Source organism: Eumetopias jubatus, unplaced genomic scaffold, assembly GCF_037043125.1.
Source record: "Eumetopias jubatus isolate StellerSeaLion01/CBP00866 unplaced genomic scaffold, mEumJub1_p1.0 scaffold_16, whole genome shotgun sequence".
NCBI lineage: Eukaryota > Metazoa > Chordata > Mammalia > Carnivora > Otariidae > Eumetopias > Eumetopias jubatus.
In genome coordinates this window covers 54,262,475-54,270,530 of record NW_028274822.1, presented here as the reverse complement: position 1 = coordinate 54,270,530, position 8,056 = coordinate 54,262,475, and positions in this window count along the sequence as shown.

The following is an 8,056-nucleotide window of genomic DNA, read 5'->3' as shown; positions in this document are numbered from 1 at the left end:
ACCTGTGGCCAAAGATTTGAATCCCATCCATATGTTCTTTTATGTGTTTCCTTTAGCAAGAGGATCATCTGTGTTTGTGTCCACATTCAAGCCCTTGAACTTTAATTCTTTTGGCCTGTTAGGACTCTGGCTGCTGGGTTTCTTGGATCAGACAAAAGCATATTGATTCTTTGGTTTGGATATGACTATATTCTGCTTGAAATTAAAATTTGGTAGAAATAGTACTTTTTTACTTACTCGTTAACTTCATTGACTAAAACCTTGTGCAGGTATGTAGATGACTTCTTGGCAAAGTCTGTTTACTAATTGTCTCCATTATGGTTAGTATGTTTGAAAAGATTCTTTACTTTAAAACTGCTTTATCTTTTCAAAATGTGTAAGCTCTACCACTGATAAAGCCTTCCATAGAGTCTGTCGTTTAACGTTGCACAAAAGTTTTTGTGAGAAAAGAAAAAGATATGTAGAGTTAAACATAATGAAATTATTTTTGCCACAGTTGGCAATCCCCATGCATTATTATTTATTTTTTAATTTATTTTTCAGGCCATTTACCCATCACTGGCAACTAATATATTTAGGTGTTGGTACTGGTTTCAGGAAATCAAAATAAGTAATCCTTCTGCTCTCATCTCACAAATATTTCCCTGTCTCATTTTACATATTAAACATCCTCATTTTCTTTATCACTCATGTTGCCAAAGTTCAGGAGCCTTTTTCTTTATTTTGAAAGCACATCAATTCATCAATGTTCCTTTTGAAAAGTGACTCCCAGAAATAAGGAATATATATGTGTGTGTGTGTGTGTGTGTGTGTGTGTGTGTGTGTGTGTGTGTGTATATGATTTCACTTGACGAATTTGTCCCATTTTTAAAAAAGGTTTCAGGGGGCGTCTGGGTGGCTCAGTCGGTTAAGCGGCTGACTTCACCTCAGGTCGTGATCTCCGGGTCCTGGGATCGAGCCCCGCGCCGGGCTCCCTGCTCGGCGGGGACCCTGCTTCTCCCTCTGTTATACACACACACATACACACACACACACACACACACACACACACACATCTCAGGTGGGTAGGATTGTGCAAAGACCCATGAGATTATAATTTCTTTATTCTACTCAGTTCTGCAACCTAGTATTTTATTAGCTTCTTTTGACAGCCATGTATATAATAGAGCAATACTAAGCCTGCAGTGCTCTTTCCTATTGCTAGTCCCATTCATTTCATCATTTTCCACATGACCCGATATCAAAACAAATTTTCCCCATCCCGTGTGGCTAAGGTTGACACAATGAACAAGCTCATTACTATTTTTGAAACTAAATATTATAAAATGATGTAACTGAGACAAAACAGTCCAGACAGGTTGTTATAGTGTTTGCTGATGTATAACATATTTCCTGTAATTATTTGCTATCATCCTATCCATAGTCTATATAATTTAACTTTAACTTGGGGGCATGCTGGAAAGCATGTTCTTTTCTTTCATTGCTGGCCCTGTTCTATGATCACAGAAAATGTTGCTTCTACTTTTTAAATGCATAAGTTTAACAAGGCTTTCCTTTCTTAGCAAATTTAGTTAAGGATTTGCTAATGCTTTATGGCATTAATCCCTTCCATGGCAAACCCTATTTTATAGGTCTAAAACATTTTACTATTTTCTGAAATGATACAGCAGATGTGCTACTTTAATTGGGTGGGAATGCAAATTGACAAATTTAGTTAATTTATGGCTTTGTACGTATTATTTTCAGTTCTACAAGGGACTAATTTATTAGAATACATTTTATCATCAGGTACTTTATCTGTACCAGCTCAACATTTTGTCTCACCATTAGAAAAATCTGCATTTATTCTTTTTATCCGTACGTATTTATAGCAATTAAGGATACTAATGTGGATTATTATTAAAAAGCATTAGACATTTCTTAGTGGCTCAAGTACCCATAAAGTGTAGAATGATTTTTAGGGTTTATTAAATCACTACCCTTATAGGAGTTTCACTCAGAGAAAATCTCTATGATACATGGAATCATAAATATAGGACGTACATCTATTTATTTGTATGTATTGTGTATGTGTGTAAGTAAACTGAAGGAAGTTGAGAAGTGAGTTCAACTTTGTGTTTTCCAGGAAACCATGAATATTTACCTTACAGAAAAATAGCTTCAGTTCTCTCCCCTTAGTGATAAAATGACAAGTGGTATATAGGAGGAGTGCATGAAATCTAATTATAATTATATAACCAGCATCAATGGAAGCTTTGTAGATGGACCGCATTTTAAAATATTTGAAAACAAAGAAACAAAAAATATGCACCTGTAAGACTCTAACATTTCCCTAACTTTTACATATCTCAGAAGTAACTGCCTTCAGTTCATTGACATAGAATATAGATACGTGTTAGCACCTAAAGATATTATTACTTTACGGGAATTTCAAATGATGAAACCTGAAACTAGAATAAATTTAGGCAGAGAATTTATTCCAGAATTAGCAAACATCATTTGTGTATTTCTTATAGGATATCTCAAGATCTAACCAAAGATAATTTAGGGTTAGAGGAAATATTTCTGCTAAGGCCGTAAAAAGAAAAATAGGTGCATTGTAGGGGGAACATGAAGGATGGAATTAGTAACAATAGTACAAACATTTTCTCAGAATTCTTTATCAGAAGTAGTTACTGAGTATTTCATACCAATTCTCTGCCCAATACGGTCAGGCTCACAAGTTATAAATTACAATGATTGCTTATTTCATAATTGGGAAGATAAGACACATGGAGCCCCCTCCATAGAAAGATATCACAAAGGGAAATGTGTCACTGTAAATGCTAAAAATTGTATTGTTTTTATCAGACTGTAGAAGAATCTAATGCCAACATTTGATAAACTACTGTTTAAACTTACTACAAACCAATGAGGGGATGGTGAGGTAGGCAGTGGAGGGGCAGGGTGTGGAATTGTGGAAATATTCCTCATCCCAAAGACGGAAAACATGGATTTTCAGCCCAGCTCTACCATTAACTACGTATACAATGATTTGAAGGCAGGAAGTAAATACTTGCCAGTCATAGGCTTTTGAACAAGTAATTTACTCATGCTAGACCTCAGTTTCTTCATTTGTTTCATACAAGAACTTGAAGGCAGGTATTTTATCTCTTTTGTTCATTGATGTATTCTAAGCACTAAGAACAGTGTCTGGTAAGATTTTTTCAATAAATATTTGTTGGAAAGATGAATGAGCAAATAATTGCCAGGGTAACGACATTCGTTAACATTGTATGTTGATTAATTTTTACCTTGAAGGGTTGGCAGGGCTTACACATGTGAGAAAAAAATTCTCAAAACTCACTTGTATAATGAAATTGTCATACAAGTATTGAACATCAGGAATGTGAATTACATGTTGAAGCTAAATAGCAGCCACAAGCTAAGTGCCATATTTGATAAAATCAGTGTAAATGTCGAGAAATTTTCACAATGCTACAAGAAAATAAGCTTAAAATGACAATTTATTTCATGATAACTGAAAAGAAATTGGAAAAATAATGATATAATGACCTTTTTATGAATAAATCGAATTTTTGGTTAAATAGTCATGGGTATATCTTGATAATTTTCATGGTAGTAATAAGAAATAACATCAATAAAATTACCTGGCATGGTTAATGAATGTATATAATTAATGAGAACCACGGTGTTGAGATGATATGGCTAAGTTTTACCAATCTTCAAACAGTTGAAAAATGATTTTTTTATATTCGTAAATTTGATAAAAATATTTCTGCTTTATAAGAGAATTTAGTTAAGAAAAAAGCAAAATACTTAGAATCCTTTTAATATTTAGAATGTGAAACACATTTAACTCATTTTTTAATTAAAAATATCAGCACTCAAGTGTTTGTTGAGCTATAAGGAGATCAGAAGATATGTTTACCTACAGTTATGTCTGAATTTTATCCCTCACACACTCTGGCCAGTAGGACCAAGATTCAATCAATGTTTTATTTTTAAAGTCCATGTAATCTTCACCAAATAAGAAGGCCCTTTGTCTATTACCTTACATTTACTCTAAATACTCACAGCCTCTTATGTTCACTATCCTTGTTATGGTAGACATTTCACAACATATACATCACCCTGTACACCTTAAACTTACACCGTCTCCTATGTCACTTAAATCGCAATAAATCTGGGAAAGAATAAATTAATAAATACAGCCTCTTGCGACCATGGACTCTGAGAAACAAAATGAGGGTTCTAGAGGGGAGGGGGTGGGGGGATGGGTTAGCCTGGTGATGGGTATTAAGGAGGGCACGTACGGAATGGAGCGCTGGGTGTTCTACGCAAACAATGAATCATGGAACACTACATCAAAAACTAATGATGTAATATATGGTGATTAACATAACATAATAAAAAAATACAGCCTCTTGCAATCACCATACAAATACATGACTCGCTGTATCTAAAATACCCAAGACAAGGGATCCTGGCCAAATAAAAATTAGTAAATGCCAGTGCTACTTTTGTTCTTAGTCTAATGTTCAGAAAATGTATGGGTGTTTAAAGTTTTCCATCCATATATATTTTCACTGATGTTATTAAGATTACCCTGTGAAATGTTGTTATTCCTATTTCACTGAAGAAGAAACACAGACAGTGTAAGTGACCTAAGTTCAGTTATTCCACAGCTGTAGAGAACTGTTAAGGACTTAAATCCTGCTGTTTGCTACTTTAGTGCTTGTTCGTGTCCCTGTCGCCCACGTCACCATGGCTCACCGTGTCACTGCCTTCACAAAAGACTGCTTCCAGTAGGATTCGAGCTTGATGGAGCCAGCAGGTAGACAGAGGATGCTGGTGTTTACAACAGCATCGACCATTAAGGAATACTTTTTGTTTGTTTTGGGGAGAAGAGATGATAGAAGGTTTTCTTGTTGTTTGCTTGGGAGGATTACAGCATTCTTTCAAATGATCATTCTGAGGGGAGAAGTTCTATATCAATACAAAAATAACCCTTCCATATACATATTTAACCGAGCATGCCGGATTTTAAAAACTATAGACCTGTGATGAGAATATTACTACCAAATACTAAACAACAACAACAAAAGAATAATAAAGAGCCAAAAGTATGGGAGGGCCTTTTTTCTCTTCTGCATCAGTGTGAACATGTCCAGAAGTCACCAAAATACAGAGCTGTCTCCCACTCTCAGGTCCCCTAATTAAAGGGCTGTGCCACAGTAGGTTTGTAAGATAAAGTAGGTGGAGAAATAGGTTTTTAGGGGGGTGGGAGCAGAGTGAGGACAGAAATTCTATTTCCAACAACTGAAGCTCCATGAAGAATAGGATTTAACGCCAATATTCTTGCTATTTGGACAAATAAAAATTCAGCAGCCTAAATACATAATGCAAGAATAGACAATAGCTTTGTGTCACCCCTGCTGAGTTCCATCACAGTGGTATCTCTGGAAATTGTCTGGGTTACAGTAGTATGTGATAACGATCCACAAAAAATAATTAGCATTAAATCACCCCCCAAAAAGATAGTTATAGCAAGTGCAGTTACAATTTTTTTTAATATAAATACAAAGCTAATTCTGGGCAGGTTCCTTTTAAGATGCAAGAAACAGTCTGTGGTTCCTGTATTAATCTACTAGATATCCTTCATGAAACGTGTGACATACAACTTCCCCCACATAAAACCCACACAAACTATTCTTACTTTCTGAATACTAACTCACCTTGGGTTCAAAGTCATATGACATCCTAAAATGATCAGAACTGGAGTTACAGCTAAACAGTGCATGCTGGCTTATACACACACATAGACTCAGACACGTACACACAAATTCTCCTTTTGTGAAATGGGGTTGCAGATAAAAATGTAAGAGTTCTGTAAACAAGTTTTATTTTTTTTAAGATTTTATTTATTTATTTGACAATGAGAGACACAGAGAGGGAACACAAGCAGGGGGAGTGGGAAAGGGAGAAGCAGGCTTCCCGCTGAGCAGAGAACCCCGATCCCAGGACCCTGGGATCAGGACCTGAGCCAAAGGCAGACACTTAATGACTGAGCCACCCAGGTGCCCCTTTAAACAAGTTTTAAATAACACCGTGTAATTCCGTGTGTTTATTAAGGTACTTTCTGACGGAAGAAACTCATAGCATTATTGGATCATGAGGACTGCCACTGCTCACAATCTCCAGTTGGAATATGTCTATTTTTCCCATCTTCTGTGTCACCTGCATGCACAGGAAGATGATCAAAAGGCCACTACATTGGGAAGGGGAAAAATACTTCTATTCTGGTGACAACATTTTATTCCAACTCTTCCTCTTTTTTGAAAAATCAGCGTGAATCAAGTTACTAAGAAAATGTATTCATGAGTTAGAACCTATATTCATTAAAGTCTAACAAGCAATTGAAATAGGAAATGAGTCAGGAACCAATATTCATGCATATTTAACAATGAACTTGACACACATTCCTTTAATGCATATATATTTATATTTATGCATATATATAATATATATATTATATATATATAGCAGAAGTCAGATACATAGGAACATAATTTCTTATTTAAGTCTGACTTTTAGGTTTAAGGTATCACATAGAATTCAGGGTGCCAGATATTCATTACTCAAGTTTCTTTGACTATAAAATTTAAAAATATATATATAGCATTTGAAAATTACCTATGGTAAAATCATACTGTAAAATATGTTGTACTTGTATCATGAAATACTCTTAACTATGGGAAAATACTATTGTTTATTTTAACCTCTGTATGCAAACAGGAACTTTGAACTGATCCCAGAAGGTCAAGAACTCATTAAAATTCCTCAAACTGTAGCCAAAATAATCTGACCATAGAGTAATTATGATCATATCTCTCATGCCTCCCTACTTCCGTCCTCTCCCTAGAAACCCCTTGTCAGTGGCTTCCAATATGTCCTAGATAATGAGCAAAGCCATCATACAGCACACGAGGGCTTGACTGTACAGGTTCTTCCTGCCCTCCTGCAATCACATGAACGCCTCTCTCTGTTTCTGCAGCCTACAGGATATTTGCACATGCTCTTTCCTTGTAAAATCTCTCCTTTACTCTTTCCCTGGATACTCCTACTTATAGTTCATATCTCAGTTCAAGAATAATTTTCTGATATTTGAACAAAGGCTTTCCTAACTAATGAATTCTACCTCCAAATATAGATGTTGCTTCTTTGTTACCTTTCCATAGGACTGTTTCTTTCCTTCAGAATATATATGTATCTCAATTGACAATTGCTTAGGGGTGAATTTTGATTAATATCCATCTCCCCCACTCAAAGGCCACCAGAAGAGAGAATAGGTACTTTTTTATATATATACAATGTAATAATATGGCTAGTACGCTGGGGAGCATGTAGTGAGTGCTCAGTAAATATTTCTTGTGAGAATGAGCCAATTTCTGTTCTGGCACTTAATGATATTCAAGAGACAAAGAAGAGCTAAAATCCCTGCTTCCAGGAACCCTCCCACACTGTTGGTGGGAATGCAAGCTGGTGCACCCGCTCTGGAAAACAGTATGGAGGTTCCTCAAAAAGTTGAAAATAAAGCTACCATACGATCCAGCAATTGCACTACTGGGTATTTACCCCAAAGATACAAATGTAGGGATCCGAAGGGGTACATGCACCCCGATGTTTATAGCAGCAATGTCCACAATAGCCAAACTGTGGAAAGAGCCAAGATGTCCATCGACAGATGAATGGATAAAGATGTGGTGTGTGTGTGTGTGTGTGTGTGTGTGTGTGTGTGTATACACACACACAATGGAATATTATGCAGCCATCAAAAGGAATGACATCTTGCCATTTACAATGACGTGGATGGAACTGGAGGGTGTTATGCTGAGCAAAATAAGTCAATCAGAGAAAGGCATGTGTCATATGACCTCACTGATATGAGGAATTCTTAATCTCAGGAAACAAACTGAGGTTTGCTGGAGTGGTGGGGGGTGGGGGGATGGGGTGGCTGGGTGACAGACACTGGGGAGAGTATGTGCTATGGTGA